The sequence below is a fragment of the Drosophila kikkawai genome, chromosome X (assembly GCF_030179895.1).
Source record: "Drosophila kikkawai strain 14028-0561.14 chromosome X, DkikHiC1v2, whole genome shotgun sequence".
Classification (NCBI taxonomy): Eukaryota; Metazoa; Arthropoda; class Insecta; order Diptera; family Drosophilidae; genus Drosophila; species Drosophila kikkawai.
In genome coordinates this window covers 23,410,549-23,429,034 of record NC_091733.1, presented here as the reverse complement: position 1 = coordinate 23,429,034, position 18,486 = coordinate 23,410,549, and the positions used below count along the sequence as shown (strand labels likewise).

Here is an 18,486-nt window from a genome sequence, read left to right as displayed (position 1 = left end):
CATTGACAATAAGTCAAAGTTAAATGCTCAGATCAGGCCAGGCCAAGATATATGTACATACATAGTTGTAGTAGTAATTGTCAGTTTGAATCAAAAATTGAATAACTTGTTTCTTCTTTTGTAAATTAAATACTATTTCCCGAGGGATAGCGAAGAAAACCAATAACTTTAAGGCCTAGCAAGATGGAAACCCTCATTCAGAAGACGGTTAAACAGTATTTCACGCCTGAGATACCCCCGATCACCTTGCTAAGCTGTTACTTTATTCTCGTTTTTCTCGTCGTGGGTGGACTTTTCCTCTATTTCACCGATCCCAATCGGGACATTAATACGACGATCAAGCGAAGATTTCTAGGCCTTGCCATGGTGATGCTCGTTCCTGCCTTCCTGATCATTTCATGGGACTATGGGAAGAGGTGCCGATAACCTATGCCCTCACCTCGACCGTATTACTACCGTTACCCATGCTGGTAAATCTGCGAAATGCCTTGGTTATCTGAAGAAGTAGAGTATTCTATAGCCAGAGAGTAAATAAATTAATTGTATCTATGGAAAATTGCCATAATAATGTTTAGAAATACTAATTCTTCTTTACAAATTTGTTGGGTTTATAATCAAGTATACAAGGTCGTTGTGGGGTTTCCTTTTTTCATGAATAATGGGTCTTCTCTGTGCTTGCACTAGTTGCATTTGGTATTGTGGGATTTATTCTGGCTTTTTTTTGAAGTGGAGCAAGCTCAGTCGGTAAACTATTGTGGGAAAATTATGATTGTTTGGCTGCAAATAAGCATATATGTATGTGCATCTGGAGAAACCGAGATGTGACCGAAAGTAGTGCCTTGGGCCAGGGAAAGGCGGCAGTGGAAAATCATACAAAGTAAAGTGTGTCTTTGGGGTAAGGAAAAGAAAATGATGCATTTACATTTTGAAAGGAAACTATGTTAATTATAACAAGTCTCATCTAAAGGTGGTAATTTAAATAAGGTATATTTTATAAATATAATATATAAATACACATATTAATAGGTGTATTTAAAATGTATTTAAAATTTAGAACTAAGGCCCAAAAATGTTATACAATTTTTTAGCTGAATATTAAGATTCTCTTTAATATAAATAAATATACGAAATAAAATAAATATATAAAAAAATATATTTAGAAAGTATTTCAGATTATATTGAAATAGAAACATATTTAAAAAATAATTTAGATGTAATTAAATTGTATTTACACAATTTTTCAGGTTAAATTTAAGTAGAAAAATATCTAGGAAATATTTTAGATTAAATTTAAATGGAATATATTCAGAATTAATAAAGATTAAATTAAAATATATATTTTTTATAGATGTATTTCACATAAAATTTAAATTAAAATTTATTTGAGATGCATTTTAAAATAAATTCACAGGAAAATATATTTAAGAAGCATCACAAATAAAATGCAAATTCCAATATATTTATCTAATAAGTATCTCAGATTTAATTTCCATATTTTCAAATAAATTATAATAAAAATATATTTAAAAAGTTTTCGGGCTAAAAAAATAAAAAAGAATCCATCAAAGAACCATTTTAGTTTAAATTCAAATGGAAATAAATTCATGATTCATCAACGTGGGTCCAACTTTTCAGTTTCTCGTAAGTATATTTGTGGCATACTTAATGTTGACTTTAGTGTTTGTCCAAAATCTTCAAAGTAAAACACAGACAAGTCCAGTTAATGCTGTGAACCTTGTGCCTTAATTAAGCTTTAATGCCGGCCACTTTCGGTTTCGGTTTTCTCAGTCCAAAAAATAAAACAAAAACCTAACGAAGGCGTCAGTGTCTGTCTCTTTTTTATTTACGTTTTCTGTGTGCCTTTTTTTGGGTGTGTTTCACTTTTGTTTTCATTAAATAGCTAAGATTTCAATGTTGTTGTTGTTACTGCGACAATTGAAAGTGTTGTCAATTTTTGCGACTCGCCGACAACGACGACTTTTCACTTTCCCGAAAAATAAACAAAAAGCACCTCGCCGGCGTCCAGTTTTGGGTTCAGATTTCCGTCATGATTGTCATGCGACATTAATCTCTGTCTCGTTGCTGGACTTGTATCGTTATTACGATTATTATTTCGCATTGTTTTCTGTTTTTTCTGCTCTTTTTTTCTGTGTTTCTTTATGATATAGTACCCAGTTTGGCGGTCAGTCGTTGGACAGCTATGGCGAACCAGTTGACCCCCAACGAACGGGACAGGACCGTCTTATGATGGGATTTTCGCCGCGGCGACGTTTTCATTTTCATTTTGCCAAACGAGTTTGAAACTCTGAAAATTAACAGAAAAAACCTGAACCTTTTGGATCGTTTAATGCCACCAAAAAAAAAGGCTTCAGGGGTGCGCTAAATTAATGGCTAAAAATCGGTTACTATATGGGTGGGCTGTACTGGAGTTGAGAAATTTACAACACTAAATTCCTTACAAAATATCAAAATAAAAATGTAAAAATAGAAATATATTGAAAATATATTTAGTTATAAAAATACCAATTAAAAAAATTATAAAAGTTAATCTTATAAAATTATATAATCAATTAACAATAACTAGAAATAAATAGCCAAGTTGGGGATAACAGGGAATAAGAACAATAATTAGAAAGTAAAGATATCGATACTATATCGATATTTAAGCCAAAGTTCGATACATAAATTGATTCTTTAATGTTGCAATAATTGATCTCCTATTTGATAAATGTATAGTAACTATACCAGAGAAGAAAAAACAGAAAAACAGTTTTAAAAATATATTTTAAAGTAGTATAAATAAGTAGTATACAATTCTGTTTCATAATTTTATTTCAAATCATTTAAACATTGAATTTATGTTTTACGATATTTAAAAATATTTTAAAAATATATTTATTAGATATTTAATAATATTTTGCTAAGCTACGCCTTGTAAATAAAATAAAATTAAGCTTAAAATGAATCCAATTTATAAGAAAATCATCAGCTCTCCTCTCCTATATCCTCTCTCACCCTCTGTCTCTCTTTACAAATAAACCGATTGCATAAATCTCAAAACAAACAAAAAGGAGACCAGAACCAAACGAGTCCAATGTCCAATCCTCATCCCCAAGCTTAACCCCACTTTATCACTTTCATTTCCCATTTCCAGGCAATGTTTTTCCTCCCCCCTCCCCGTTTTGTTTTTGCTTTGAAACTTATAAAAAATCATTTATTTTTATATGGCACATAAATATATATAATTAATTGCACAATTGCTCATAATATTCAATTTCTGAATTTCGAATTGGCAAATAAATTTAACAGGCTTTATGACAGGACGCATTTGTTATGCGGTTTATTTTTTATTTTTAATTTGTTGTTACTTGTTGTTGTTTTTGGAAGACGCCGCTGGCATCGAAAACCAAAAATTATTGCAAATGAAAAACAGATTTTTGTGGCCTGCCCATATATTATTTTTTCGGGATTTTTTGTTTTCCCCCCCCCTCTTTTATGCTGTTGTTTTTATTGGTTTTTAGCGTTCATCATTAGAAAGTGAATTACTCACGTGTGCGTGTTTGTGTATGTGTGTGTTGCTGTTTTTGCACTGGCGCAGCTCTTATTGGCGTTGTTGTTGTTCTCTCCGATCAGCATCGCCTTTCTCTTAACGAGAGAGCGAGACACCGACACCGACCAGCCTCGCCAGAAATGTTGAAAAAATCGCAGCTCAAATCGATTTGGTGCGGCTTGAAGCAACGCCAACGACTTTGAAAACACTGAACAAAGTTTATGTATATTCCACATTCTATATAAAACCACATTTCACTACGTAAATACGCGGACTCCGACACGGACGCCTGAAAATTTTCACAATTTAAGCCGGTGTGACCGCAGTTGCATTGCCAAAAAATCCTATTTTTGCAGTGCACAAAGAGAAACACGAAAAAAAGAGGAGCCAAGAAACACCAAGAGAGTGAGAGAGAGGGGCTGGTGGGGAAGAGGGTGGCAGGCGGAGGAGAGAGAGTCGTTGGCGGCGAGACACTGGCTTTGGCCAGCGGCAACGGTAGCAGTGGACAATTTATGAGAAGCACCTGAGCACGTACCTGTCCTGGTGCCTGCGAGCATTTTTATGGCCAATACCTTTTGGTTTTTGCTCCTTCCCGGGGCCTCCAAAATAAATTAAATGCAAATTAACAATCAATTGTCGGCGCAAAACATAAATAAAAAGTGAAAAGGAGGCGACTGGATGGTGTTGTTGTTGTTAGTGGAAAGGAGTTCAACGCCATGGGTGGCGGGGCTTTATGGATAATATTATAAACTTAAAATATACTTATGTTTTTGTATAAAACTTTGGATATTGAAACAATTATCATTTTCTTTGTTTTTATATCCTTCTTCCTTGAGCTTTTCGTGACAATGCAATTGCGGTCACACCGTAACACTTTTTTAGTCCTTGCGCATTCTTGCTTCCCATGCGTTCGTGAATCCTATTGCGCATTCTTGCTTTCCATGTCATTCGTAAATAGGGTTGTCTCGCTTGCTCTTGGGTAAAATCCTATGTTGCTATGAAACCTTGTTAAATGCGAAGTTATTAACACTTTTCTAGTCCTTTTTAAGAGGTATAAAGCATAATTTCTTATAATATTATAAACAATAGTTGAGGAATGATCTCAAGAAAAGAATAGATACATTAATAGACATATTCCTAGCTGACTTTTCCCCAAATCGCACAATCTTTCTGCCTAGTTTTCGTTAAAGTTAGTACAGTGTACTAACTGCCTGTACAGTGATCACCCCACAAACTGGTTGGGGTGGTTGGGGGGTTTTCTTTTTCGTTATCATTTGGATGAGTTATAGGTGAAAATTGTCGCGAAAGTCGTGAGTTATGAATTGGCCAAAGCTGCCACTGACACTGGCTCTGCTGCGTGTGTGTGTGCAAGTGTTTGGGGGCAAGTTGGCGAAGAAACCCGTGCCGTGAAGGTCAAGAAACTTGAAATGGCCGCGACTCACAACGCTCAATGCTGTTCGGCATTTGCTGGCATTTAATTAATTAAAGTAAATCACATTTTGGCCTGCACACAGCGCCGCGGCGGCGCACTGGCAGACATCATTAATCATTGAGAAATTAGCGCACATTTCCGTTCACCTTCAATAAATTAGATTCGTTATGAAAGCAAACAGAAAAACAAAAACAGAAACTGAAACTGAAACAGACACTGAAAGCCCTTAAAAAACCCAAGCAGAAAATTTAAAAGATTCATCATAGGAGGCCAAGGGGAAGGGAGGGGGTCATGCTTCGAAGAAATTTCCATATAAGGAAATTCTATATGGAAGAATTGTAGATGAAAAACCCCAACAACAAAAGCCACATTCTGAGATCTGGTAACCCTGGTTGTAATCGATAAATAAAGCTAAAGTAACCCTAAAAGCAGGACCCTTTTAAGGGTCACAGCAGAAAATATTGGTAAAAATATCGACAATAGGAAAAATAATAAATATTAGATAAATATTTTGTTTAAATGTTTTTGTATAATTTATTTATATATTTATATTACTATTTATATTTTTCTATTAGTTATTAAATAAATTTTATTTATACCATTTTTGATTGCTATTTTCTATTTTCCTTTGCATTTTATTATCTTTACATAACCCCAAACTGGCTTCATGTTTTGAATAGTTGCTAAAACCCGTGATTTGTGTCTGATAATGTTGTACACCTGTTGAACAAAACAGGTGCTGATCGTTTATATGATGAATTTGCATATGTTGTCCAGCTGCAGGCAGCTAAATGTGCAACATGCGGTGTTATTTCACAAAAAGCAACAAAAATGCGAAAATGCTGAGCATATTTTCATCGATTAAACATCAAAGGAGGGGGAGTAAAAATAATGGTAATTTGCATAAGTTTATAATAATAGTTAAAACAGTAAAACCCCTATCAAAGTATATAATTTATTATTTTAAATATATTTAAGACACAACTAAATGCTTTATTTTATTTATAGGTCACCATGATACCTATTTTTTTAAATATTCCTCAAAAATATTACAAATAAGGAGTACATTTCATAATTTATTTAAATTTATTCATTAAGTTCTTTAAATATGAATCGTTTTGTAGTGCAGCATGCCTCAAAAATGGGGCAACCCCAAAAAGCCTATCAAAAAGTATCCTGATTTATCGAATCAAAGCAACCAGGTCTGTTTTACGTCACTAGGAACTAGGAAAATGTTTACTTGTGCTTTCAATTTTCTGGAGTACGGGTGTGTTTGATATTTTTTGGCAGTTTTATGATGGAAAACAAAGATACACCTTCTGGTTGCGGTGCTGGTTCCAGTGAAGAGGTGAGTTTACATTATTATTTTCCACAATTTCCTTTGGCTTGTCAGTGTTAGCTTCTTTTCCTGGTTTTTTTCTATTCCCTGTTCTATTCCCTTTTCATTTTTGCATTTGAAAATGCCCATATATATTTACATATAAAGAAAACCAACCTATAAAGCCTTGGTGCCCCTCTATAAATCTCGTTTTTCTGCTTTTAATCGGTCCCATTAAAATTAAAAACCCCTAAAAAAAATACCATTTAATTATAAAAACAACCAGAAGAAACGAGCTGAAATTGAGGCCGTCAAAAAACATCCGCACGCTATAAAAAATAATTTCACAAATTAGTTGTCGCCCCAACAGAATGATCTCTCTCCCTCTTTATATAAAAAAATATTCCTCTTTTTGGGCGTAAACTTTCTAAGCTGTCAAGATTTGTATTTTAGCTTCTGTCATTTTTGACATAAAAAAGAAATTGTTGCAAGTGTGTGCACAAAGTAGATTTCCATATGGAAAGTAAATGGAATTTTTGCAGTACTTGCTTGAGGAATACTATATTCAGATCCGATATGTATGTACATATATGCTCGCCATCCAGGTGTATACAACCGACCTACACCTTGCCACACAGCATTGTCAACGGGCAATCAGTGAAAGTTAAATCGAACAATGCATCCACACCTTTTCACCTCCACCTCCTCCTTGGGCCCAGCTTCTTCTGGCTCCCTGGGAGCTGCTGTCACTCACACCTGTGTGTTACCTGTGTGCTGCAGGTGGTGTGTTGGTGCCATTGTTGTAACTTCACACTCTCGAGGGGAAAAAGTGAAAAGAATCTCGCCAAAGACAGCCGTTGAAATAAAAAAATAAATAACTTCAAAACTTACGCTCACGCACAAGAGAGCCCGGAAGAAAAATTATGTTAAAACAAAAAGAAAATGAAAGAAAAAAAATGTAAACAGGTGATTTAATTAAGGCGCGTGTGAAATCAGATAAAAAAAAAAGATCAATGGTAAAACTTGTCTAAGATTAGGGGGGCTTAGAATTGAATTTTTCTTTTGTATTTTCATTAAACATGTTTCTAACCACACATTTTATTTTAAGCCTTGAAATGTGCTTAATTTATAATTCAAATTTGTGTCTTTATTAAAAATTGTATTATCTATAGTAAGCCATGTGGGCAAGGCTGTAATTTAAATAACAAATAAAAACCTTAACAAGTTTTCAAACTTAAAAAATAATAAAAAAAATAAATCATAAAGAAGCTGAGCTACAAAGCAGAAGCAAAGATATGGCAGAAAATACAATAATAATGCCTACCAATGAATTTGTATTGTTTATATTTCAACGTTTAAGCTAAGAAATATGGAAATGCCAAAGAAAAAATAAACAATGGAGATCAGAAACAAGTTGTAGACTAAGAAAATCAATAGATAAACTAATCAATGAATTTTATTTATATTTTTATATTTATTTATAAAAATATTATATAGATAAATGAGTTAATATTTGAAAACAAACATTTATTTTTAGGTTATTTCATTAAATATGTATTAAATATTCCTAAACAAAATCAAAACTTAATTTAAAAAATATACAAAATCCCCCTGAATATTCATGGTTAGTTATCCACCGATTTCCAACGGCCAAAATAATTGTATAATTGCATTAAGTGGAATAGCTAAAGCTGCCTGGGGAGCCCATTCAGGTCATAAATCTCTGCCCTTTGAAAGTCAAGTCACTCGTTTATCAAAGTCTCTTAAGTGCTGCTGAGTGGATAATTCGATTTGAATTTGAATTTACCTTTGATTTTCCCTCAACTCAAACGAGAGAGAGCATTTTCCAGTAAATTGCATTTGCATCTGCACGACTTATGAGAGATCGGGCCAGAGTCAGTTGGCCGAATGATTTACCTGACATCTCTCCACCTATGAAAAATGCCATAATAATAATTATGTAAACACTGCCACAAAAATCGATGCAATCTACCAATATAGTATATATATATATATATAAAGTACACTGCAATTGGCAGCGAAGCGAAAAGATGAGTAGGAAAAACTTAAAACTTTAAAGCGTTGGAAAACTCGTTTCGTTCGGGCCAAAAGAAAAAGGCAGATAAAAATAAATAACGAAAACAAAACAAGAAATGGCATTTGTTAATGTTGGTAAAGAATAAGCAAGTACCCTAGAAAAAAATTTAGAAAAAAAAACATTTTAAAAACATACGGAAAGTCTAATGAGCTTAAAGAAATTTAAAAAAATTAAAAAAAATTTTTTTAAATATTTAAAAAATATTTTAAAATATTTACAAATATTAAAAAAATGTTTACAAATATTTTGTTATATATTCACAGCTAAATGATGGAACGTACCCTAGAGAAAGTTTACAAAAAAACATAAACAAAATATTAGAAGAATCGAATGAGGATTTGAAGAAAATATTTAAAAAGTTTACAAATATTAAAAAAATATTTACAAATATTTTTAAAATATTTAAAATGTTTACAAATATTTAAAAAATATTTTTTATATATTCACAGCTAAATAATGGAACGTACTTTCGAGGAAGTTTTAAAAAACTTTAAAAAAAATATAAGAAAAATCGGATGAGCTTAGAAAAATGCAAGAAAATATTTAAAATATTTACAAATATTTAAAAAATATTTACATAGTAAAAAATGATTTACAAATATTTTAAAAATATTTAAAAATATTTACAAACATTAAAAAAATATTTTGTATATTTTCAAAGCTAAATAATGGAACGTATCGTAAAGAAAGTTACAAAAAAGTATAAACAACAATTTTTTTAAATCAAATGAGCTTAGAGAAATTCAAAGATTAAACTAAAAAATATTAACAAATATTTTAAAAATATTTTTAATATTTTCACAGGAAAATAATGTGAACATATAAACCCTATTACTACCTGTAAAAGACAGCACAACTCAAGTGTGGCCTCTGAAGGCCCAACTCGAACTCGACGTCGGTGAAGCCTTAGCGCAACCAAGAATTTTCCTAGGCAACATCTTGATTGTGCCTACATCAACTGTGGATGCTACGGCTACCTCTCCTGCTGCCTGCTGCCGTTGGCAAACTTGATTTAAGCTGTTGTTTATGAATTTCTTGGCCATCAGCAGCAGCAGCAGCAGCAGCAGCCACTGCAAAACACTTTTGGCCAGGCCTCTGGACTGAGGCTGCTGCTGCTGCAGCTGTGGCTAAATCCCAGCCTTAGACTGAGCCAGAGCCTGGGTGAATGGTCAAGTCATAAATAAAAGATCTGCGGCAGCATTCTGCAGATGTTGTCTCTTTAATTACCCCCAGCTCGCATCACATGTTCTTTGCCAGTGAGCGAGCAGCACACACGTTTAATAGACCAGGCCTAATGTCCGCCTGATGACGATGACTGCGACGACGATGAGTCTCATTCCCAGCGTCTTCCGTTCATCATCTTGGCCAAGAAATGGTTCTTTATCTACTCGGGGCGATGTTCCGCAAACAGTTAGTCCCCAAATTCAGGCCAAGCCCGGCAAAATTCAGCCTTTCTATGCGATTCTCATTGAGTCTCCGCAATTAAAGTTGAGTGTAAGCTATGCAATTCGGATTTATTATTAAATAAATAATTAAATTTTTAAATATATTATTAATTCATTAAATTATTCAATTTATTATTAAATTATTAAAGGTTTTGAAAATAGAACACATTTAATTTCGAGAGTTCCGAAAGTTTATTTCATTATTTCTTATTTTAATTAAATAAAAATATTAAAAATAATTAATATAATTCATTTAATTTAATAAATTTATTTTCGGAAGTTCAAAAAATGTTAATTTATTTTAATTTAATAAATTTACTATAATTAATTTATTTTAATAAATTTAATTTCAAGAGATCAAAAATGTTAAATAATAATTTCTTTTACGTAAACACATTATATTAAATTAATTCCCTTCAATATATTCAGGTAAAAAATTAAATATATAGTTAAAATTTTAAAATCAATTGCAAAATTAAAAATAATAATTTCCCATATTTTCCTATTTTTTATTATATTTTTTACAATTATTTTTCCCACTCCCATTGGCCCAATTTATTCACCTGTTGCTGCCCATAATTTGCCCCATGCACACGGTGACCTTAAATGCGGCCCACTGACCCCACAGCTGCACTTTCATCTCAAGGGTGACCCACACACACACACACACACATACCTACAGCAGACAAAGTACACTCCAAGAAAGAAAGCTGGCTCACGTGTGGGCTCCAACATGAATAAATAACATTTAGATACCGTTCTTTTAGCCAACAAAAGCTTAATATCAAAGAGGTGTGTGTAAGTGTGTGCGTGTGTGTTGTGTTAAATATTCCGTTAACTCACCTGAAGATATATCTTCTTTTATTTTTTTGCCGCTTAAATTGTCTGTTTATATTTTGCTCAATCTTTGTTTTGTTTTTGTTTTTAGCACTTTTGTTTTTGTTTGAAATTAAGTTTTTTTTGCAACAGAAAAAAATTCACAAAAAAAAGACAGAAAAAGAATTTCGTATATTGAAGGCTGATTCCGCTGATTTGTTGATTTGCTGAGTGTTAAGGTTGTAAATCAACAACCAACTTCTTTGAGAGGCGCGCACCAACTAACAAACTCTGAAAACAATAACAAAAACACCAGGTGAGAGTAAGAGGGAAAAATTGTGTCTAGAAACCGGTTCAAGTTTAAAATTCGCAAGCTTTTGTTGAAATAATAAACAAAAAAGCATATTTTAAAGCGTATTAAAAAATATAAGTATTTATGTCCAGCCTAAACAACCACCAGCGTTTTAGTAGCTTTCGTTAAGTTTCGACCAAAATGTAAAACAATTTAGTTTTTAAGTAAGGGATAGCCAATACATAAACCATTTAGTACGTCAGCCTAGACACAAGCCATTGAATACCGTAATTGAAGATCGTACAATATAAACACGGTAAAGATGGAATTTTAAAAAATGTTTTTATGTTGTTATATATATAAATATATATATATATATTTGTATTTTTAGATATACAAGGTTCTCAGAAACAGAACAGTTAAGGTGACTCCCCCGAAGCCAAGAGCTAAGGCGTTGATGGAGCCCGGTAAGCCATTTAATAATTAATATATTAGTATATAAATTAAAGGACTAAATAGAATTAAAGAAAAAAGCAGAGGAAAAATTGAAAAAAAAAAGTTAAGGGTTTCCTACAAAAATATTGCTTTAAAATTAAGTATTTTTAATTGAAAGCCCTGATATTTTTACAGCAGCATAATTTACATAAAGTTAAATTAATATTTATTTATTTTAGCTCCTTCGATCAACAACTCTGACGATGAACTTTCTGAAAATGATGTGATATTCATATCGGATTCTTCCATATCGGAAGACATAATAGATTTAACAGAAGATGATTGGTAAATTAGCATACATTTGTTATCCCATTGCTGGATTTATTATAACTAATATTTTTCATATTTTTAGATCGTCACATGATAACTATTGAGCATTTTACCCATGTGGACAGTCTTGGGGCCCGTGGCACCGTGGATTAGGCCTCTCGGGGAAACCACGTAAAAAAAAACGCGCCTTGAACTTTACCTCAAAGAAATAAAGGTGGTGTGGAAACAAGTTCAAAATATATAGTAAACAAGATTTTTAAAAATTAATCTATAACTATAATTATTATATAAATTTATTCCGAATTTTTTAAAGCAGCAGAATAAAAAAAAATTGAACTAAAGGCTATAAAATGTGAATATTTTAGATTTTCTTAAAGGCATTAATATTAAATTTAAAAAAAAACAATTAAAAATGCATAACAAAATTTAAAAAAAAATTATTTTATTATTAAATAAATTTTAGAAATTTTTTATGTTTAAAAATAAATAATTATAAATGCATAAAAAAATGTTAAACAATTTATTGATAATCAAATAATTAAAAATAAATTTGTTTATTTATAAGTCAATAATAAAAAAAAGCATTAAAAATGTTTTAAAATTTATAGGTTATATAATAAATCTTAAAAATATTTTATATTTGAAAATAAATAATTAAAAAAGCCTATAAAAAATTAAAAAAAAATGTTTTTTAACAACTAAGAAATATGAGAATTTTTCCAAGTTTTCAAGTAACTAAAACACTTGAAATCCAACCGGACAGACGAAACATTTATGTATGTTGCTGTGTGTGTGCGTGATTGTGTGCTTGAACCGTTGGGGAGGGGGGCTCCAAACGAATGCCGGAAGTTGCCATTCGAAATGCAAAATGCAAAATGCAAATTTAAGGAATATTAAGGGCCGCGCCCGGGGGGCGATAAGGACACGCTGATAAACGAACTTGAACATTTTTGACAGTTGTGCGTATAAATCTTGAAATGTTTTAATTTGCTTGCGAATCGATTTAAAGCGCACATCCAACTCACTCTCCCGAAGACCCGCCGACACCGGCGAAAAAGGCAAAACTGCAAAAAGCGCAGGGAAAAATGCCAAGAAAAAATGGTTAAAAAACTCAAAAGGAGCGTAGAGCAATGGCAACGTAGTCCAATGCGGCAACATCGTTGCGTATGATTTATGAATGACATTTCAGCTCTTTGCTACCCTTTAATGAAGTTGGGTATACATGATTCTTGTCTGCTTCGAGGTAATAAGAATTTAAATATTATTTAGTTGGATTTTTAAGCATAATTTATAAATTGTATACGATATTGTTTGGAGAATGCTTTAAAGTATACATAATGCTTAAGTTTCTTTTAGTATTTCTCTATTTTAGATTTTCATTGGTTTTTTGCTATTTTCTGTCATTTTAAAGTCATATTGAAAGTGGATAGGGTATACAAGCATCGGCTTCTCTTCGTTTTCTTCATTTTTGCCGAGTGTGGAGCAGCGCGAATTAGCCAAAAGCCGTGGCCAATGCTCAGTGTCCAGTGTCCCAGTATCCATGGGCTTGGAGTGTTTACCTTTAAAGCCTGGCTGGCTCGCCATTTTTTTTTCATTTTTTTTTTTGCGCGCCTTGTTTTTCTGATTTTGATTTCGGTTCCGCTCTTGTTTTCTTTTTGTTTTTTTCTTTACTTTTCTGTGTTGCTCTTGCGGCTTTATGCCCGGCCGCGCTGTCTCTTTTTTAGTGGACCAATCCCAGTCCCCAATCGCAATAGCAATCCCAATCCCATTCTCAATCCCAATCCCAATCCAGGGCCATGCCAGGCAATTCCATATCATATTTTTGCATTGACCCCGGTCCGGAGTCGGCACTCGGTTTTTTGCTCTTGGCGTTTATAGATTGAGTACTTTATCAAAAAAACGAGACATCAAAGCGTATATCATGTCAGCTGCAGACGCACCAAAGGGGTTGCTGGGGTGCAAAGCGGGGGAATTCCCCTTTTTTTTCTCTCCCCCCCAACAACTGCATTTGCATTCGCATTTCGCCAGGCGAAGCACTGCCATAACTTAGCCAATGGCCCTGCTCGGGCGCCATTTTGTTTATCTTTGTCGCCGCGCGGGTGCAAAGGAGTCACTGTGCCCCCCTGTACCCTTTACAGCCATGTAGTTGGTGGCAAAGCTAAAGTTATGTCTAAAAAAAAAAGGAATTATTTTGAAAGGTGGAATAGGTTATAGATGCGGATATATGTATGCTGGGAGATCTTAGATACCTTTATTGATCCTAACTAAATATTTTGTTTTTAAACTAATAAAAATATAATATATAAATTTTAATATTATTATAATTTCATAATAATAAATATTTATATCTGAAAGCTTATTTCCTTAGTGCTCCTATCCCATCCTATCGATCTTTTGGGCAAGTGACTCAGTTTGCAGCTTGACTGCTCCCATAAGATCATGGTACATTGGTTTTTGGTATTGGATATCGGATTGCCTTTCCAATCAGTTGCAGCGATGAGTATGAGAATGAGTATGAATGGATCGTCAGAGTCATTGGCTGTGTACCCATGAATGAGCTGCATTTGTGTGAGTCTACAGTGAACACAGTTATATTTATTTATAGTTAGTTCCCTTTAAGAGATCCTATATATATTTATCATCTTAAATACAATGATATGATATAGATAATTAAATACAAAAATCATATTCTATATTTTATGATAATTATCCTTGAATTTCCCTTAGAGAATCTCTACTGTACTGTAGTTACTGACACTCGTGGGCGTCCAAATCGTTTGCCCAGTCATCGAGTGGGAGCGTTTTTCTCCAATCTCCCAGGCCTCTTTTGTTTTGTCTTTTTGTCTAGCAGCCATGTGGGTGGGTTATCATGGGTTAAAAGAGGATGGAGAAGCGCTTCACTCTTTGCTGTAAATGAACTGGAATTAGCTTGAATTATATAGAGATATTTAATGTTTTTTTTTTAGGTAAAAAATTGCAGATGATTCTTATTATTATTATTATTAAATATTTTTAAATAAAAACAAATTGTATTTGAAAATCAGCTTAAACCCCTTTAAACATTTGTTCATTTCCCTTATAAGTAACTCTTCAAATCTCTATGCAAATGAATTGGAGAATGAGGAGGTGGCATTCGTCAAGCGGAAACGGAAAACGTTATCAAATTTTTCGAAATTGCAGACAGAAATGAGAAATCCCAAGAGATGGAATGGAATCAACGCCATCAGAGACCGACACCGGCATTGGCCAAGTCAGCCAATTAATATTTTGTTAATTTCGTTTTGGCTTTATTTTCAGTTTTAAGTTTTTTGTTTATTTTTTTTCTGTTGTCTTCGTTTAGTAACCGGACTGGCTCGTGTCCGACTGCTGCTCACATTTATATCCATTCACAATTCTTGCTTATTTGCTTGCATAAATAAGCGAAACAGAGAAAAAAGCCGGGCAAAACGTCAAAACTTTTAAAATTTCAATTTCCGGTGGAGCAGCAGCAGCAACGAAGATGAAGATGGACCCAGGACCCAGTTGCCCAGTGCCCAGTACCGATTTCATTCATAAAAGGGTTCCTCCGCACAGATGGGTTCCCTTCTGGACAAAGGAGGATCGGTCCAAAGGCGAAATTAATTTTATTTTGATATTTGCGCAACAAATTCGCCAGCGAAATTATCACAACAAGTTATTTTTCAGACGCTCCAAACAAAAACCATCAAATTTATCAAAGGCGACAGGCGTGAGGAAGTCAGGAATCAGGAATCAGGATCGGAAAGGATCGCCTGGCATTGCCTGGCATCGTTTATGCATCTGTCAGACTGTTCGTTATTCCGTATATTTGCATTTATTCAAAATTAATCAGAATCGCTTGTATATATATATATATATATACATATATATATATATTTGTTCCTTGGCCCTTCTTGGATTTCCCGCTGTGAGAGCTGAGAGCATCGTGCGGATGTGTTGATGGAACCGAATCGAAAGAGGAAACCCCAACTAAGGTCATTCTCAGGGCAAGGAGTCAAGTGTTTTATGTAATTTATGAACTAAAAATTATTATTCGATAGGAATTTTTTAAAATAAAAAATGTGTTCTTGTAAAAAAAAAATATATATATATTTTAGAATAATTCTTAAAGGCATAAATGAAAAGTAAACTAATATTTAACCTTAAAAAAATATGTTAAAATAACTAATTTAATTATATTTATTTGTATTTGTATTAAATAAGATTTTTTAAAAATAAAAATAAAATTTACACTAATTTTAATGAATTTCTAATAGAGAAAATAAATTTTTAAAAATTCCAAGAAGAATTTCCCTAAGCAAAACTTAAAAATAAACAAATATTTAAACTTAAAAAAATATGTTATGGCAAAAATGAATAGTAAACTAATTTTTAACCTTAAAAAAATATTTTACTAATTTAATTATATTTATTTTTATTACATTCAACCTATGTACATATGTTTAAAATATTTTAACCCCTTCTCTTAAGTTCCATTTGGTTTATTATTTTTTTTTTACCTTCTGAAATTCTTATTTTAATAATTTATTTTTCCTGTCTTTGGGCGCTTTCTATTTTTTCCATTTCCTGTAATTTCCATGAAACACATTTGTGTATTTTAAATATTTATATTTATCTGTTTTTCTTGTTATTTTTATATATACATACATTTATACATTTTTTTTTCAATGAAATTCCATTACATATTTGCCTGTCGCTATGTATTTGCGCTTCAAAGGCAGCACACGCAGAAATTATTTTAATTTTCAATAAAAATGCAAATATTTTATTTATAATTTTGTGCAAAAAAAAAATGTATATATATGCGTATATACAAATGCAAATACATATGTGTGTGTGTGTGGAGGATGATGAAAATCTTCATGGACATAGATATAGATTTTTCCCTCAACACAACAAACGAATTTGCTTTTAGTTTCAAGAGAAAAGTGAGGAAAATATATGGAAAATGTGCTGGCAAATGTTCTCTGGGTTGTCGGCGACAATTTGGCGGCTGTTGTAGTGGGAAAAATTACAAAAAAAAAACGGGAAAATAAATAAATAAACGAAATCGAAAAGTGACAGGCCGTCAAACTGGCAAACTGACGAAACAGAAGCATTGACTGACTGCAGCCTTGTTAAACATATTTCCACTGTCACCCCGAGGTCAGCTACTGATTCGTGTTTGAAATGAAATTTTAGGGCATATTTACTTAATTATATATAATATAATAATTTTAAAAAATATTTATATATTTAACAAAAAATTTAAAAATAGAAAAGAAAATCAACAGATATAAAATTCAGCTTTTGATTTGTTTTGGAAATTAAATTTTTATATAATTTATTAAAAAAATATCATAGAATTTAATATAAACATTTATTTTAATATTTGAAAAATAAAAAAACACCACATTAAATTAAAGAAAATAAATACATTACTAAGAAAAAGATTTTAAAAATTTAATTTATTACAAAATACATTTTAAAATTTAATTTAAAACACTATTTCATAACATTTAAAATCAAATTACATTTATTTATAATTTTAGCTTTCCAATTCTTGGTTTATTATTTTATTTAAAATTAAAATCATAAAGTAAAAATCATAAAAAGTGCAATCAATAGTCGTTGGTCCGTTGAAGCCATTTAATCACTTTTTCATTTCTGTCATGAAATGCATTTGATGTGCATATTTTATATTATTTGTTTATTTATTTTTGACTGCATCTCTGGTTTGGGTTTTTTAGGGGGTAGACCACCCACCTGGGCGAAGGCTGATTCTGAATTGTGCAAATTTTTACGCGAACACTAAACTGTCAACGACAGTTTTTGGCAGCTTGCTTTCAGGCTTTTGTCCATTTCGCATACAGGAAATTATCAAAATGCAATTTTCAATTAAATGCAAGGGAAAAAGAATGAAAAATAAATATAAATAAAACCAAAAAACATGGCAAACATCACTGGCGGCGACAAAAATCCGGAAACGGATGCAAAAACTATTGGCAAGACTGCTGAAATATTAAAGAGTACAACAGAATGTTAAGAAATATATAAAAAATATTTTAAAAATATTTAAGATCCATTAAAAAAATATTTAAAATTATTAAAAAATAGTTTTTAAATATTGAAAAAAAATTAAAATGCATTAACAATTATTACAAAACCGGTTAAATAAAAAATATATTACAAAAATATAAAAAAATATTTTAAGATATTAATATATAGTTTAAAAATATAAAAAAGCTTTAAACAAATATTAAAATGTATTAAACAATTATTATAAAATAGTTTAAATATAAAAAATATTACAATTTAGATTAAAAATATCACAAAACATAATGAAATATATTTAAAAATATTAAAAATTAGTTTAGAAATATTAAAAAAGCATTAAACTAAAATTTAAAAATAAATAAAATAAATAAAAATAAAAAAATGATTACAAAATAGTTTAAAAATATTACAAAATATAAAACATATTTTAAAATATTAAAAATTGGCTTAGAAATATTAACAAATTTATTTAACAAATATTACAAAATATTACAAAATAATTTAAGAATATTTAAAATATATAAAAAAAATACCAAAATGTTTAGAAATAATAAAATCTGTTCCTATGACAATTTATTTACACCCTTTCCCAAAGGATTCTCCCCTTTCTACTTGACTTTTATAACTAAAAATCCAAGTAAATAATCTTAAAAATATCTTTTTAAATACTTTCTGGATTTCTGGATGTGTGTGTGTCCCCCTCCAAACAAATTGCC

General features: G+C 31.5%; 1 protein-coding gene across 3 annotated transcripts in view; it reads right to left on the bottom strand.

Annotated features, from left to right (window-relative positions):
• The window catches only part of LOC108074938 (zinc finger CCCH domain-containing protein 13), a 50,343-nt gene extending 39,417 nt beyond the window's left edge, over window positions 1–10,926 (bottom strand). For 2 of the 3 annotated variants that reach the window (XM_017167170.3, XM_070288300.1), the window contains exon 1: window positions 3,551–3,848. The gene's annotated coding sequence lies outside the window, so the exon portion shown is untranslated. Of the gene's footprint in view, window positions 1–3,550; window positions 3,849–10,686 lie in introns of those variants that run through there. The other variant, XM_041774761.2, reaches the window with a different exon arrangement.
• Between the last annotated feature and the right edge of the window lie 7,560 nt (window positions 10,927–18,486).